The sequence below is a fragment of the Sorex araneus genome, chromosome 1 (genome assembly GCF_027595985.1).
Source record: "Sorex araneus isolate mSorAra2 chromosome 1, mSorAra2.pri, whole genome shotgun sequence".
Classification (NCBI taxonomy): Eukaryota; Metazoa; Chordata; class Mammalia; order Eulipotyphla; family Soricidae; genus Sorex; species Sorex araneus.
Window position 1 is genome coordinate 229,828,232 of NC_073302.1, and position 17,590 is coordinate 229,845,821.

The 17,590-nt window shown below is 43.6% G+C and overlaps 1 protein-coding gene across 1 annotated transcript in view; it reads left to right on the forward strand.

The window, feature by feature from the left end:
• The window catches only part of GJA3 (gap junction protein alpha 3), a 43,236-nt gene extending 35,811 nt beyond the window's left edge, over positions 1-7,425 (forward strand). The window contains exon 4 of the mRNA XM_055120100.1: positions 7,348-7,425. The gene's annotated coding sequence lies outside the window, so the exon portion shown is untranslated. The remainder of the gene's footprint in view (positions 1-7,347) is intronic.
• The last annotated feature ends 10,165 nt before the right edge of the window (positions 7,426-17,590 follow it).

Here is a 17,590-nt window from a genome sequence, read left to right on the forward strand (position 1 = left end):
TCCAGTCATTTGAGCACTGAGAATGACTCCAGGAGAGGTTCAGCAGCCTGCTCGCAGTGATTCGTTATTACATGTGTGGCCAAGAGACAAGTCTGTGTGTTTGGGTTGGTCTGTGGCGTGTGCAAGAGGGTTTGGTTTAGTTGGTTGGTTTGTTTGGCAGTGCCAGGATGGAGCCAAGTCCTCGTGTGTATGAGGCAGACTCTGCTGCAGAGCCACAGCTGGGGTTCCTGGGGGATCGCGTGGAGGGTGATTATGGAAAGGACTTTCTGCCACTTAAATCCAAACCTTATTTCGTTTAGCTTTTGTGTTTATTGTACAAATATTGTTATACTATGAAGTAATTTAGTAAGATTTCTTTTTGTGGGGGATAGAGGGGGTGTAGTGCACTCTGGGTATTGAAGTCCAGGCACTCAGGTGGCAGATGCTCTGCCACTGAGCTGTGTCCCTGGCATTCTAGTGGGATTGCTATAAAAGAAGAAAAGTCATCTTCAGCTAGTTGGACCAATTAAGCTCTTTAAAAAAATAGTTGCAGGGACCCGAGAGACAGATCATGGCCTAAAGGTATATAAAAAATGAACTAGATCACTAGTAATCAGGAAAATAGAAATTGAAACGTAATGAAATATCACTTCAGGCAGCTTTCCGCCAACATGTGACCCAAGTGGCCGCACGTGTGCCCGTTGCTGCATGACCATAATCCCGGAGACCAGCTAAACTACTTTTGGTACCAGCAGCTTCTTGCAGAAATGTCTCTGGACTGTGAACTAAGCAATGGCCCCATGCCACCCCAGGAGGGGAAAAGTTTTTCTCTCTCGGTTTTTCCTTTCTGGGGGGGAAGGCATGGCGACCGCCATTTTATAAGGACCACTAAAGAGAGGTACGAGATTGCAATGATGCAATTTCTGGCAGAAATTTCCCTGGACTTAGTTACTAAAATACTAAAATACAGAAATCCAAAACCACACGGCAGCGCCCGTGCGACCTTGTATCTCCTCATTCTCAGCAATGAAAAACATATTATCAAATGCTTCTTTTTCAGCAGGTCTGACTTTTGGGGGGGAAACTCCAAACAATAATAGTGAGTTTTTTGTGGAAATATTGAATGTAATCAAAGTAAAGAGAAAGTAAAGTGAAAATTATCAGCTACACAGGCTGGGTGGGGTGGGACGGGAGGTATACTGGGGTTCTTGGTGGTGGAATATGTGCACTGGTGAAGAGATGGGTGTTCTACCTCTGTATAACTGAGACTTAAGCCTGAAAGCTTTGTAACTTTCCACATGGTGATTCAATAACAAATAAAATTAAAAAAGAAATATCACCTCAAACCAGAGACTGGCACTCATCAAAAAGAACAACAATAACCAGTGTTCATGGGGATGCAGGGAAAACAGACCCTTATCCACTGCTGGTGGAATGTCATCTGGTTCAGCATCTATAGAAAGCATAATGTAGACTTCTCAAAGAAACTAAGAACTGAGCTTCCTTATGACCCAGAGATTCAACTTAGTGGCATCTACCTCCAAGACCCAATAGTGTTAATTCGAAAAATTTTTTTGCACTCTGGAAGCAATCCAAAAGTCGAAGATCAGATGACTGGATAAAGAAATTAGATAAAGGTATATGTACACAATGGAACATCACTCTGCTGCAAGATGAAACCTTATAATTGGCTGCTTGGTGAACAAAACTAGATGACATCATGCTGAGTGAATTTGGTCCAAGAAATTGAACGATAATTCTCATTTGTGGAGAATAAAGGAATATAGTAAGGGATTAAAAAATGGTCAATAGTGGCAGATCCTGAGAATCGACCTATAGAACTAAGTTTGCAAAAAGGGGTGTTGTAGGTGGGACTTAGAGACTAGGGTTAGAGAAGCTGATACTTTGTGAAACTCTATTGCAACAGTAGGGAGTTTGTCTCGCACGTGGCTGACTGGGGTTTGATATAGGGCATTCTATATAATCTCCAGAGCCCTGCCAGAAATGATCCCTGAGCAAAGAGCCAAGAGTAAGCCCTGAGCACCAGGTGTGGCCCAATAAGCAAAAGGAAAGTCCTGAATATCTTTTTGCTTCTTATCCTTGGCTGCTTACACACTAAGGGAATGACAAATTGTCATCCACCATCCCCCATGTAAAATTCAATTATATATAGTTTACTGGGGCTGGAGAGATAGTACAACAGTTAAGTCACTTGCCTTGTACACTGCTGACCCTGTTCAATTTCCAATACTACCAGGAGTGACCCCTGAGCATTGCTGCATGTGACCCAAGAACCAAAAAAAAAGTACTTATTTTAGTTGTGTGTCTTGAGATCTCCAGGGCTAACCCTTGAGGTGCTGGGGAAAGTGGGAGCAGGTAGCGGTGGTAATCAGACTCAGGGCTTTGAGCCATAGCCCCATCCTCTGATTGTTTCTTTAGAACAAATTTCTAGGTGCATTTGCTGAGTTAAAGGACATCAACTTTATGCCCCTAAAGAAAGAGCTGATCAGCCCCCATTCAGCAGCAGGGGGGAGCATGTGGGAGGGTTTCTTCCCCCTTTGTTCATTTTACATTTAGTTGATGAATTTTCTCTCCAAGTGGGAAAGAAAATTTTACTAAAAGGAGAACTTTGTGTCACACTGAAGAACCAACATAACCAAAGTCCCCCAGAAACACACAAACAGGAACATCAGAACATCCTTTCAGCTAGTTTGAAGTTCAGTTTTCCAGTGTGACTGTGCTTCATTTATTTGAGAAAATGTTTGAAAACACCCTTATCTGTTGTGCAGGCAGTTTGTTTTGTTATGAAAGGAGGTCTTAGTTCATAGCGTGTGACTGCAGGCGTGCAGCATCCTTCAAACCTCTGCACATTTCTCTTTGGCATATCCGACTGCACCTGCTTACAGAAGCACTTTTATTATGCTGGTGAAAAGGACAAGGGATTGAGCAAAGACAAAAGTGAGGTCAGAACTGTCTCCATGGCAAGAGCCAGAAAGTGCTACTGTGGAACAGATTGAAGCTGTCTGGGATCTAGCCAAAGCCCTGGATGGAAAACTTGAACTTATACAAAGCATCTCCAGTGCTTTTAAAAATAATCACAATCTAGAGACACAGCAGTGACTCCTGAAAGATAGTAGCTCATTGGAGATCTCTCTGGACCCCGTACTGAGCCAGTCCCACCGGGACACCTGAGATGGAGCAGGTGTGCCCTCTCCTCCTGCTCCAGATGCAACCCGGATGGCCACGAGCTTCTAGAAGCAAAACCCAAATATGTGGGTTCAAGAACTAAGACTCCAGTCCACAAGGTGGCAGCTGAGACTGGCTGTCCTTCCCATCTCCTGGCCTCCTGGCTGTCATGCCCATGATCTGCCTCTGGGCACCATCACAGCGCATCAACGGCCTTGATCCAGAGACTCCCAAATAAATCTCAAAAGAAATAGCTCCCTACAGAGATGTCTCTGGACCCCAACCATTTACAATCCAGAAGCACACGGTCACTTTTGTTGCCATGCAACCTCTCATGATACTCATAATAAGCAATAGTAAATAAATTATCTAGTACCTGCCCCTAGCAGGCAGGCTTGGAAGGTGGTGGGAAAATTCAAAATAACGGTAGTGGGAATGTGTAATGGTGGTGGGGTTGGTGTTAAAATATTGAATGTAATCAATTAATGTGAACAAAATTCTGAAAGTAATTTTTTAAAAAATGAACCCATCTTGCTCAGGTGGAAAAAGAAGGATGCTTTTTTGCTTTTCTGCTCACAAGAGCACAGCTGTGGCAAGGCCCCATGCTCTCTCACTTTCTGTAAGGAGCTGGAGAGGGCAGAGCCTGCTGTGCTTTCCGCAGGACTCAGTTTTCAGCTCTGAGAGGCAGCGTGGGTGCTACTGAGAGCCTGTGTGCTGGAAACATGCCCCAGAGCTGAAGCGGGACTTGCCAGGCCTGGTCTGGAATGTAGCTATTCCCTTCGAGTCTTTCCAACTCCCAGCTTCTCTGACTTTGCCCAGGCTCCGGCCTTTGGGGCACGTTGTAGTTTGGATTTGCCAGTATCTGCTAGTGTTTGGGTGGAGAGTGGATGGGGATCCAGTACACTGGTCAGGCCAAGTGGCCAGTGCAGGAGTTGGCACTGCAGGTTCTCCTCACTGTGAGTGGGATCCTGAGAGGTGGTCACAGGCTCAGGACTCTGTCCACGAGTCTTGGCATCAGGGTCCATGAATGTGAGGCTGCTCAGGCCCTGCAGTGCTGGCATCCCTTGCTCACCCCGACAGTGCTGGGAGCCTCCGGGCTGCACATGGTGATGCTCAGGCACAAGGCTGTGTCAGAAGTAGAACCCGGGAATAGAACTCATGGCCCTGAGTCTGGGCTGTTGCAAGCCCCTCCCTTTACCTGTTTGACTGAGGTATTACATCTGAGTGTCTTTGTTGGTTAAAATCCCTGAAAAGTTATCTTCCTATTCCTTGTTTTAGTAAACAACAATAAACAATTATAACACAAAAAAACCCTCAAAACAACTTTGTGAAAAAGCGTATGATGTATCAACAAGAAAGTAGAATAATCACATTTACATATAATGTGAATTTATGAATAAGGAGCAGATACTGACATTTTGAGACCTTAGCTCTCCTTTTATGGTTGATCTCCCCCTCTTCCCCCTCCCCCCTCCCTTTCTCCCCTTCCCTTCCCCCTCCCTTTCCCCTTCTTTTGTGATTTACAGTTATCCATAGTGAGTTTCAGGCATACTTTGTTCCAACACTAATCCCACCAGTGTCAACTTCTCTCCACCCATACCCCTGGTTCTCTCCCAACCACCCCACCCCTAGTCTGCCTCCTTGACTGTTACATTTTCCAGATTAATTGTTGTAGTTTGGGCCCCATGCTTCAGTGGGGCCCTAAAGTGTGGCTTAGACTTTTATACATACTTCTCCTCTACCCGACCAATGTGTCCACAGCCTCTACCCTCATCCTTATCATCACCCATTTGCTTCTTCTTCTTCTTCTTCCTTCTTCTTCTTCTTCTTCTTCTTCTTCTTCTTCTTCTTCTTCTTCTTCTTCTTCTTCTTCTTCTTCTTCTTCTTCTTCTTCTTCTTCTTCTTCTTCTTCTTCTTCTTCTTCTTCTTCTTCTTCTTCTTCTTCTTCTTCTTCTTCTTCTTCTTCTTCTTCTTCTTCTTCTTCTTCTTCTTCTTCTTCTTCTTCTTCTTCTTTTCTTTTTTTTTTTTTTTTTTGCTTTTTGGGGTCACACCTGGTGATACACAGGGCTTACTCCTGGCTCTGCACTCAGGAATTACTACTGGCGGTGCTCAGGAGACCATATGGGATGCTGGGAATCGAACCCAGGTCGGCCGTGTGCAAGGCAAACGCCCTATCCACTGTGCTATCACTCCAGCCCCCCATTTGCCTCTTCTTATTCCTCCTCCATTACTGTCCTCCCTTGGACTTTTATTTCTTTTTTTTCAAATTGTTTTTTTTAATGAATCACCATGATGTGCAGTTACATACTTACAAATTTTCATAGTTACATTTCAATCAAACAATGATCGCATACCCATCCCTCCACCAGTGCCCATTTCTCCACCACAAATGTTCCCAGTGTCTCTCCTGCTACCCCTCACCCCTCCCCACCCCCTGCCTCTGTGGAAGGCACATTCCCTCTTTCTCTCTCCTTTTGGGTGTTATGGTTTTCAATGTAGGAACTAACTAAGCAGTCATCATGTTTAGTCCATAGCCTATTTTCAGCACGCATCTATCATCCCGAGCGATCCCTCGAAACCATCATTTAATTAGTGGTCTCCTCTCCATCCCACCTCCATTTTCCCCTAGCAAATGAGATTGGCTTCCAAGCATAGAGCGACCCTCCTAGCTCTTATCTCTACTATCCTTTCCCTTGAACTTTTCAATACTATAATCTAGGGCCATGGGTTTGCCCCACCTTGGTGCCTTGTCTTCTCCAGCCATGTTATTTTTTACATAGCAGATAAGTAAGATAACTTGGTTTATGGTTAATTCTTTATAGCTCTTTATAACTTAAAGATTTTTAACTAAAAATTAACTACAATTTTCACTAAAATTTAAAACTCTGAAATAAAATATATCAACAAAATAAAAAATTTTCATAAAATTGTTATTTTTAAAAATTGTTTATTTCTTTCTTTTCTTTCTACTTTTGCTTTTTTTTTCTTTTTGGGTCACACCCGGCAATGCACAGGGATTATTCCTGGCTCTGCACTCAGGAACTACCCTTGGCAGTGCTCAGGGGACCATATGGGATGCTGGGATTCGAACCCGTGTTGGCCGCGTGCAAAGCAAATGCTCTACCCGCTGTGCTATCGTTCCAGCCCCCATAAAATTGTTATTTTAAAAATAGCATTTTTTTTTGCTTTTGGGTCACACCCGGCAACGCACAGAGGTTAGTCCTGGCTCTGCACTCAGGAATTACTCCTGATGGTGCTCAAGGGACCATATGGGATGCTGGGATTCAAACCCGGGTTGGCCACATGCACGGCAAACGCCCTACCCACTGTGCTATTGCTCCAGCCCCCCCAAAAGCATTTTCTAACTCCAAAAAATCAATTAATTGCCTTCTGATCTCTCTGATACAAAAAGTATTCAATAGGGACTGGAGCAATAGTATAGTGGGTAGGGCACCTGCTTTATATGCAGCAGACTGGTGTTTGATCCTCAACACCCTAGATAGTCCCTTGAGCCCCACCAAGAGTTATTCCTGAGCACTGCTGGGTGTGACTTAAACAACATAAGTCTTGAATATTCTTTCATTTCATGTCCTTGGATGCCTGCAGCTCACTAGAACATCTTAGTCCACCCCCATGTAATCATGGCTATTTCATCAGACTAGAGTGAGAGAAGAAGAGAGGATGTAAACTTAAACAATTACTTATATCAGAAATTTTGCTTTTACATCAAAAAAAATATAAGCAAAGCTCCTCTGGGTTAGAAGTCCACCATTTCATCCCACATCAGTCAGGAGCTGCTGAAACATGCCAGCCAACTAGCTAGGCCCCTGGAAGGCCTGAAACCCCACACCACACCCCTCGTCCCCACCTCTCATCCCTGTGAATTTTCAGCTAAGTAGCAGAACTCAGAACTGCATATTTTCACCATCCAGGTCAGTCAGGAGTCCCCAAAACACAGGACCACATTAGTGGCCATGCACTTCTTCACTTCATCACATCTCACAGAGAGGGTACACCACTATTCTAACTCTAGACACTCAACCACACAATACACAAAACCCATCTCCAGGGTGCAGAAGGCTCAGTGGGAAAGCAACACAGAATCCCACAATGCTTAATCACCGAAGATGGCAGACTTTGTGATTCAACCAGTAATAACTAGTCATATTACTTCTCTAATAGGGACTTTAAAGAGAAAATGTCGAGGATTTTTAAGAAGCTCAAAGACACAGTGGAATGGACCACCAATAAAACACAAGAGATTATGAGAGCAGAAATTAGAAAACCACAAGCAGAAATCACCAAAGTAAAGAATCTGATACGTGAAATTAAAAACTCACTGGAAGGCCTCAGAAGAAGAGTAACAGTAGCTGAGGACAAAATCAATGAACTACAAGATGAAATGCAGAAAACTTTCAAAGAACACCAAAAGATGAGAAAAAAAAAGATTCAAAATAAATGAACATCAGACAAGAAAACTCTGGGGTGAGTTCAAGAGGAACAACAAAAGAATTATCAGGGTCCCAGAGGGAAAGAAAGGCAACCCTCATGAAGAAGCAACAGTCAGAAGTATCACTGCAAGATTCAGAAATAAATCTGTCAAAAGAGCAATACGAGCAACATGCCAAAAAGATGCCTTCCAGCCCCCTCGTCCCTGCGCCAAGGAGTCTCATCCGGGGGAACTCAGAGGAGGACAGGTGAGTTTCCCCACCCACCCTAATAGAGCCTTGGCAGCCGAAAACCACCAGAACTCAATTGCGACCATGCTCATGGCCAACTTCCACAGGTTCAGACAAGCCTCACCCATGAGGGAATCTGCTGAAAAGCCCAGGTGTGCAGAACTTGTGACTGAAATCTCCAGACTCGCATGAAGTCAGGAAAGGGGACCTCACCCCATCTCCCTTTGCTTCTGGTAACCTGGCAGTCACACCCAGGAACTGCCTCTGGCTTTATCTAAGCTCATTAACTGCCATAACTCAGAAATAAATCTCTTGAATATGGCCACATGACACCTCATGCTCTACACCACTGATGTACCAAGACAAGGGCTTAATGGCTCCAGGGTGAAATACAATAATCTTCATACACTTTGCTCTAAGGAAAATCTTTGTATTTTTTTGAGTGGATATATTATATTCATAACAAGCAATACAAAATAAATTACTTAGGTCCTGCTTTGGGTGTATACTTTGGGGGGTGGGGTGGAAACATTCAAAATATGGTGGTGGGATTGGTGTTGGAATATTAAATGTAATATTTTTTTTCTTTTTGTATCACACCCGGCAATGCACAGGGGTTACTCCTGGCTCATGCACTCAGGAATTATTTCTGGCAGTGTTCAGGGGACTATGAGATGCTGGGATTCGAACCCAGGTTGGCCGCGTGCTGTAGGGAGCCATTTTACAAGCCTGGCTCTTATCTTCCAGGCTTGCTGTAACAAGGTTGCCACTACTGACCTTACTGACCTTATTGTTTCGCCATTATTTTCACTAGCCGATACCCATGCCTGACAAGATAAATGGACATGTCAAAATCTGTAATTTACTACTGTTTGTACGGAGGTCCAGGCCGTATACCATATCACTGCCTCCCAGCAGACAAGTATAAATGCTGTAACTGTCAGTAGAATAAAGCTTCCTCTTTCTTGCTGCTTTCTGGCTCTGCGTCTGTTCATTCGGCTGCATCCCTTTCTCAGCCCCACGAAAGGTCCTTCCTGCTGCACAGGATGGGACCCCCACAGCGTGCAAGGCAAATGCTTAACCCGCTGTGCTATTGCTCCAGCCCCTAAATGTAATAAATTATTGTAAACAATTTTATAAAAATAAATCACTGTATCACTGTTACTGACATCCTTTTGCTCATCGATTTGCTCGAACGGGCACCAGTAATATCTCCTTTGTGAGATTTGTTGTTACTGTTTTTGGCATATCAAATATGCCACGGGTAGCTTGCCAGGCTCTGCCCTATGGGCTAGATACTCTCGGTAGCTTGCTGGGCTCTACAAGATGGATGGAGGAATCAAACCCGGGTCGACTGCGTGCAAGGCAAATGCCCTACCCGCTGTGCTATCGCTCCAGTCCTATAAAAATAAAAGAAAAGAAAAAAAGAAAAGAAACTGAGAAGTTCTCAAAGCTGGAGAGAGCAGGCACCCAGATTCAGGAGGCCACGGGGGGACCAGCTGAAAGAGATGCAAGTGAAAATACTTTAAGTCACATCCTAATGAGAATGACAAATGCTATAGATATAGAATACTTAAAGCAGCAAGATCAAAGAAAGAAATTACATACAAAGGAGCACTGACAAGACATATCAGATTAATCATACAAGACCCTCTAGGCCCAAAGACCATAGTGGGACATAGTTTTAAAACTCAATGAAATGAATGCATCACTAAGAATATTTTACCCAGCCAGACTCTCATTCAAATTTAAAGGAACAATACACAACTTCACAGATAAACAACAGCTCAGGAACTTCATAGACTTGAAACCATCTTTACAAGAAACCTAAAGGGGTTACTATAAGACAAATCTCACAAGCACATCAAACTTCTACAGAAAGATGGCACAAAACTCCATGACAATAACCTCATTCAATGCCAATGGCCTAAGTGTACCAATTAAAAGACATAAACTGGCAGGATGGATTAGAAAACTGAATCCAAAATTCTACTGCTTACAAGAAATACATTTGAAAAGTAAGAGCAAACACAGACTCATAGTCAAAGGTTGAAAGATAATATTTCAAGCTAACAACCCCACAAAAAAGCTGGTGTAGCCATACAGTTATCAGAAAACATCAACTTCAGGATTAATAAAGTAATAAGAAACAGAGAGGGCCATATCTTAATGATGAAGGCATACATACAGTAGGAAGAACAAGCACTTTCAAGCGTATACGTGCACCAAATTAGGAACTGGCAAAACACAGAACAACTGCTAATAGACTTGAAGGAAGACATTGATAACAACATAATAATTGGGTATTTAAACACCGTTCTATCACCACTTGATAGATCAACTAGATTAAAATTCAGCAAAGATATCTGGACTTGAAGGAACATATGGAAGAGAGAGGAATAGTAGATCTATACTATATAGGGCTTTTAATCCCCCAAAGCAGACTACATAATCTCCTGCACACAGAACATTCTCCATGATACACCACAAAACACTTTCATAAAGTCAAAGACATAGAAATCATATCTGTTGGATATCATTGGTTTGTCCTTTCTCCCTTGCCACAGAATTTGGGTTTATCTGGTAATAATCTCTAAACAATTCTAGACTACATTGGTATGTCCTGCTCCCCTTGCCACTAGGAGCTTAGTATATCAGTCACGCCCATCAAAGTGCTCCCGAATCACTCCCATTCCTTTGTTTATCTGTAACCACTTCTACCAGTTTATCTGCTCTTCCTCTAATCAAACTCTGTTAATTTGTAAGGTCAGACCTTGCTAGGACAGTGTACTTGTATTGTAAGTTAATATTGTCTTTCTCCTCTCTTATGTCTTTTGAATAGTTTACTTTAAAGCAATATCCTTTTTGTATGGACAAAGAAAGACATTTATTAATATGCTTTGGTAACATAGGATTTAATTGGCTTCAAATATTATTCACTCCCGGGTATCTGCTTTCTGGACTTAAGCCTCAGCTGCCCTTACTTCCTAGCACCCCCAAAAGCAGGGTCCCGACGAAGGACGAGATGGACCCAGGGCAAACGGTGAGTTATGTGCTACCCTTGCATCGAGATGGGCTTGGCCAAAGCGCCTAATGCTTAACTATATGTTAACAGCTTGGTCATGGACACATCATGTCGGGACGAGACTAGGACCCTGCTAGGGCTAGGAAAAACTAATCTGGCCTAAGGAGAGCAATTCTTTTTTTTTTTTTTATAATTTATTTATTTTTAATTAGAGAATCGCCGTGAGGGTACAGTTACAGATTTATACACTTTTGTGCTTATACTTCCCTCATACAAAGTTCGGGAACCCATCCCTTCACCAGTGCCCATTCTCCAACACCCGTAAACCCGGCGTCCCTCCCACCCTCCCCAATCCCATCTCCCCCCCACCCCACCCTGCCACTGTGGCAGGGCATTCCCTTCTGTTCTCTCTCTCTAATTAGCTGTTGTGGTTTGCAATAAAGGTGTTCAGTGGCCGCTGTGCTCAGTCTCTAGCCCTCATTCAGCCTGCAACTCCCTTCCCCCACATGGCCTTCAACTACAATGTAGTTGGTGATCGCTTCTCTGAGTTGCCCTTTCCCCGGAACGTGAGGCCAGCCGCGAAGCCATGGGGTCAACCTCCTGGTACTTATTTCTACAGTTCTTGGGTATTAGTCTGCCACTCTGATATTCTATATACCATAGATGAGTGCAGTCTTTCTATGTCTGTCTCTCTCTTTCTGACTCATTTCACTCAGCATGAAACTTTTCATGCCCATCCACTTAACTACAAAATTCTTGACTTCCTTTTTTCTAACAGCTGCATAGTATTCCATTGTATAGATGTACCAAAGTTTCCTCAACCAGTCATCCGTTTTGGGGCATTCGGGTTTTTTCCAGATTCTGGCTATTGTAAACAGTGCTGCAATGAACATACATGTGCAGATGTTGTTTCGATTGTACTTTTTTGCCTCTCTGGGATATATTCCCAGCAGTGGTATTGCTGGGTCAAATGGGAGCTCAACCTCTAGTTTTCTGAGAATCGTCCATACTGTTTTCCAAAAGGGCTGAACTAGCCGGCATTCCCACCAGCAGTGTAGAAGGGTCCCTTTCTCCCCACATCCTCTCCAACAGAGGTTGCTTTTGTTCTTTTGGATGTGTGCCAGTCTCTGTGGTGTGAGGTGGTATCTCATGGTTGTTTTGATCTGCATCTCTCTGATGATTAGTGATGCAGAGCACTTTTTCATGTGCCTTTTGGCCATTCGTATTTCTTCCTTGGTAAAGTTTCTGTTCATTTCTTCGCCCCATTTTTTGATGGGGTTGGATGTTTTCTTTTTGTAGAGTTCAACCAGTGCTTTATTATATTGCATTGATATCAACCCCTTATCTGAGGGGTATTGTGTAAATATCCTTTCCCATTCTGTGGATAGTCTTTGTATTCTGGTCACTGTATATCTTGCGGTGCAGAAGCTTTTTAGTTTAATGTAGTCCCATTTGTTGATCTCTGTTTTTACTAGATTGCTTAGTTCCGTGTCACCTTTGAAGATACCTTTATCTTCAATATCGTGGAGGGTTTTGCCGACCTTGTCTTCAATGTACCTTATGGTTTGTGGTCTAATGTTGAGGTCTTTAATCCATTTTGATCTGACTTTTGTGCATGGTGTCAGGTCAAGGTCTAAACCCATTTTTTTGCATGTGGTTGTCCAGTTTTGCCAGCACCATTTGTTAAAGAGGCTTTCCTTGCTCCACTTCACATCTCTTGCTCCCTTATCAAAGATTAGATGATCATACATTTGGGGTTGTGTGTAGGGATATTTCACCCTGTTCCATTGGTCTACGGCTCTGCCTTTGTTCCAGTACCATGCTGTTTTAATTGTTACTGCTTTGTAGTAAAGATTGAGGCTGGGGAGGGTGATGCCTCCCATCATCTTTTTCCCAAGAATTGTTTTAGCTATCCTTGGACGTTTGTTATTCCATATGAATTTTAGGATTGCTTGATCCATTTCTTTGAAGAATGTCATGGGTATACATATTGGGATCACATTGAATCTGTATAATGCTTTAGGGAGTATTGCCATTTTGACAACATTGATTCAAGGAGAGCAATTCTATAAGCTTAATGCATCTCTTGCTATGTCCATACAAAATTATTTATAATATGAATACTTAGTTGTTAGTTGGACAAAGAAAGGGGAAACACACCCAGGGGTTTCTGCTCTTGGGTGGATGTCCTGCTGAAAGAGATTCAATCCTAGTGAAAGCATCCCCTAAGGGATAGAACTTTACCCCCTATTGATTGTAACCACACCTATGCATAAGCCCTGGCCAGGCGGGGGGATTTAAGGTGGCTGTATGAGGGGGCTGGGGCGAGTTCCAGTGGAAGCAGAGAGAGAGAATGAAGTAGTATGGGGGAGGAAGAAGCAGGAGGAGAATCAGAGGGGAATGGAGATGGGAATGGAATAAACTGCGATTGAGACCAACCATCTTGCCTCAGTTCCTTCCTTCGCCTGCCCCGTCATCGCCTTCAACCTCCCCGGGGTGGGGGAAGTGGCTGGAGACTACCAAACTCGGATGGCGGGAGAGTCAGCGCTGCTGCCCTGTGCCCAGTGCCCAGCGTGGTGCGGTGAAGCGCTCCCCTCGCCCATTTCTTTTTCTTTTTTTGTGTTTTTACACACATATCAACTATTTTCTCAGACCATAATGCTCTGAGAATAGAAGTTAACCATAAATAGAAATGGAGAAACAACTGAAACAACTGGAAATTAAGCAGCTCACTACCGAGCAACCAGTGGGTGAGAGAAGTAACATGCTTGTCTCACATGTAGTTGCACCATCTGTGATGCCAGTTTGAATCCCTGGCACTGTGAGGGTTTGGTACCCGAAAGACCACACAAAGCAATGAGCTTTGTAGTATAAAATTTTATTTGGCACAAGTTGAGCAAGCGTTGAGTTCAGAAAGCTGGGAAAGCTGAGTAGCCTGAGAAAGCTGACCGTTCAGGGTTGTCTCCTCTAGTAGGAGAGAGACCCCTTCCCTTCCAGGGTCCATTTATACTCTAAGAATGCAAGGGGCTTCCCTGACCACCTTATGCCACTCCCTAATGACCTTTTCCTTGATTGGTTTGTTGGTTATCTCCACTGACTTCATGCAGGGGTAATTCTGCCTTTTCTGCTGATTCCCATAAATGGGTGTATGGTTCAACTAATGGTTTGGCATAGTGTTGCAGGTTCAACTGAGGGTCACTGGTAAGAGTTGATCTTTTCTGAAATGGCTGTGCTGATGCTAAGTAAGGCTAAGTATTGTATTGCAAGAGGGGAGTGAGTGTACATGGACACCATATATAGTCCCCTGAACACTGTCAGGGTCATTCCTGAGCACAGAGCCAGGAAGAGTCCTTGAGTACCAAGGGGTGTGGCTGAAAACCCCCTCAAAAATTAAGGAAGAATCTTGTAACTTCAGAGCCAAGGACATCACTCAACAGAGCACACGCCTTGCATGCGCAGGACCATGAGTGCAAGACCTCTGGCACTACATGGACCCACAAGTTTGCCAGTTTGTTTATTTAAAAATATTATGTATCCCTGCCCCAAGGGACCCATCCCCAGCAGCCGAAAACCTCCAGAACTCAACCACCGCCATGCTCATGGCTGCTCTCCACACACTCTGGCCAAGCCTCACCCATGAGTGAATCCACAGAAACCCCAGGTATATGGGACTCGTGACTGAAAACTCAAGGTTCAACAGAACCGGGAATGTGTGACTGCTACTCATCTCCTTCTGTTCCAGCAAGTTGGCAGTCACTCCCACAAGCCACCTCTGGCTGGTGCCAGATAATCTTATCAATGGCCATTATCCAGAGACTCATTATAAATTTCTCAGAAGAGAGCATTAAAACGACTTGCCATAGCCATGCCAGATCCCCCACCAGGCTGTTTCATTTGGGGCAACAGAAGGGGTAGGTAAGGTCCCTCCCCAGCCCTGGCAGCTGAAAATCTCCAGAACTCAACTGCTGCCATGTTCACGGCCACTTCCACACACTCAGGCCGAGGCTCACCCATGAGTGAAAATATTCCTGGACTGACATCTCATACCTCACACAACTTATATTTCAAGAGTAGCACACCACATTTGGTGGGGTTTAAAGTAGAAAGTAACCAATCTTGAGGGAAATACATTTTTACAGATATATATGCACACAAGGTATACATATATATTATATATACTATATACACATATATATTTATATATAAATGTATACATACATATAGATACATATATGTATATATTACACATATGTATGTACATATATTATACATATATATGCACACAAGTCTCAACCTTTAACATGTTAGTAATCTCCTATAGAAGGGGTTAATGGTCCCTGGTGAAATACAACAATATTCACACACTTTCCTCTAAGGAAACATTTTGGGATCAATTTTCAGTGGTTTATTCATAACAAACAATACAAAATAAATTATTTAGGTTTTGTTTTGGGCCAGGGGTTGGGGATCGATATGGAAACATCCAAAATATGGTGGTAGGAATATGTAATGATGGTGGGATTGGTGTTTGACTATTAAATGTAATCAATTATTGTGGACTACTTTATAAAAATTAAGTTAAAATAAATAAAAAATAAAATATTGTGTAAACCCAGGTTTTTATCTATTATACAAATACTGAATTCTTTTTTTTTCTTTTTGGGTCACACCCAGCAATGCACAGGGGTTAGTCCTGGCTCATGCACTCAGGAATTACCCCTGGCGGTGCTCGGGGGACCATATGGGATGCTGGGAATCGAACCCAGGTTGGACACGTGCAAAGCAAATGCCCTACCCGCTGTGCTATTGCTCCAGCCCCCATTACTGAATTTTTTTACCAAGACTATGTGTCAGACATTTTTGCACATTGCGAAGCCAGACCTCTGGAGAAACGTCTAACAAAAGGGCCTGGATGCCACTCTGGTAAAGGGGCGCGTGAACATGGCCAGCAGAGAAAAGAGAGCTGTGCAGAAGCTTCCAACCAGAGCAGTCTGAGATTGCCACATGCTCAACTGTAAAAAAATCACAAAGGCAGCGCACGCGCAGGATGGGGAGACGATATGATGTGTTACGATGTGTTATGTCGTTCTGTTGTCTGCGGGCACTCAGGGCAGTTCTCTCTCACACGCACCGCTCACGTGCCGCTCACGTTCGGTGTTCTCAAGTCACTGTGTATGGATGAATCGGGACACCTCCTCCTTGTGCTCTGCTTCTGTGTGTGCTGCTGTGCTCTCTTCTGTCTGTCTGTCTCTGTCTCTGTAGTATCTTCTCTGGTCTCTCCCGACCTCTCTCTGTCTCTGCTTCTGTGTCTTCTTCTGTCTGTGTTGTCTCCTTCACTTCTGTGTCTTCTGTGTCTTCTCGGTGTCATCTTCTTCTTCTGTCTCCCCCAGCGCCCCCACAGTCTTAGTTGATATAGCAAATTACATGGGGGGGTGACACAAAGGTGGGTTGAACACTAACAAATCAACAAAGAAGGGTAAGACCATTTCTTGAAGAAATTACAAAATCTCATCTAAGGATTTTGATGAGATTACTAGGAGATCCGCTCAAGGGTGGGGTCCAAACAAGGGTGAGTCAAGGTATATCTCTTTCTTCCTTCCTCAGCTAGTAATCTGCTTAAATAGTTATAGTAAATTTGCTTCTAATATTTCTAGCAATGTCATTCTGTATGAGCACAGTAAGAGATATAAACTAAAAGTTTGGTTCTTCCTTAGAACATTCATTATATATTCCAGACCACAGTCCTCAGGCCAAGTTAGTCTTCCTAACCCCAGCAGGGTCCTAGTTTCATTGTCACTTTTGGATCATGACAGCATTTATCTATGACCACGCTTTCAACTTATAGTTGAGTATTGTGGCACTTTGACCTGGCCCATTTTGATGCAGGGTAGCTCACAGCTTGCCCTGGGTCCATTCTGTCCCTCGTCAGGAACCTGCTTTTGGGGTGATAGGAACTAAGGCCAACTGAGTTGAGAAAGCAGATGCCCGTGAGTAAATATTATTGGAGTCAATCAGCTCCCAAGTTACAAAACATATTATTAACTGTCGTCCTGTGTCCATACAGAAAGGACATTGCTTTAAGGTAAACTAAGTTCCCTGTGGCAAGGCTGAAAGGACAAACCCCATGTAATCCTACACTCAATGACAGCCGATGCCAGTGGCCTCCAATGGACATCTGGGTATAGAGCTCCAGCTGTCTGTCAATGTTTGCTGAGTGAGTGTGTTTGAGGCCAAACACACACTCACCTTCCTCCTCAGCACCTTTTCTTCACATGTCCAGTTAACCAGAGGCCTTTATCCATCTCAAACACATATACATCCATGGTGTTTGAGCTATAGGACAGCTGTGATAGGTGCACTCGCTTCACAGGGGTGAACAAACCTGAGCAGCTGTAAAGTGAACCACAGATGGAGAAGAAGCCACCAGAGTATATGACAAATAAAAATGTATTGACTACATTTTATAAATTAAAAATTGAGCAGGTAATATAAGGATCAATTTTATTTCATTGGCTGTAATTTTCATAGGAGCCTCCCTTATCCATTAGTGCTGAGTTGTGGGGGTAGTGAGGCCTCTTACTGTCAATGTTGGACCTGGGGGTGCAGTGCTGGCAGGGTCAGAGGTCACCAGGAATCATACCAGGCAGACACTCCATCACAACCCCTTACAGAACAGTGTTTAAAGGCTTCCATCATAGGAGGGTGCTGAAGGTGCTGTCTG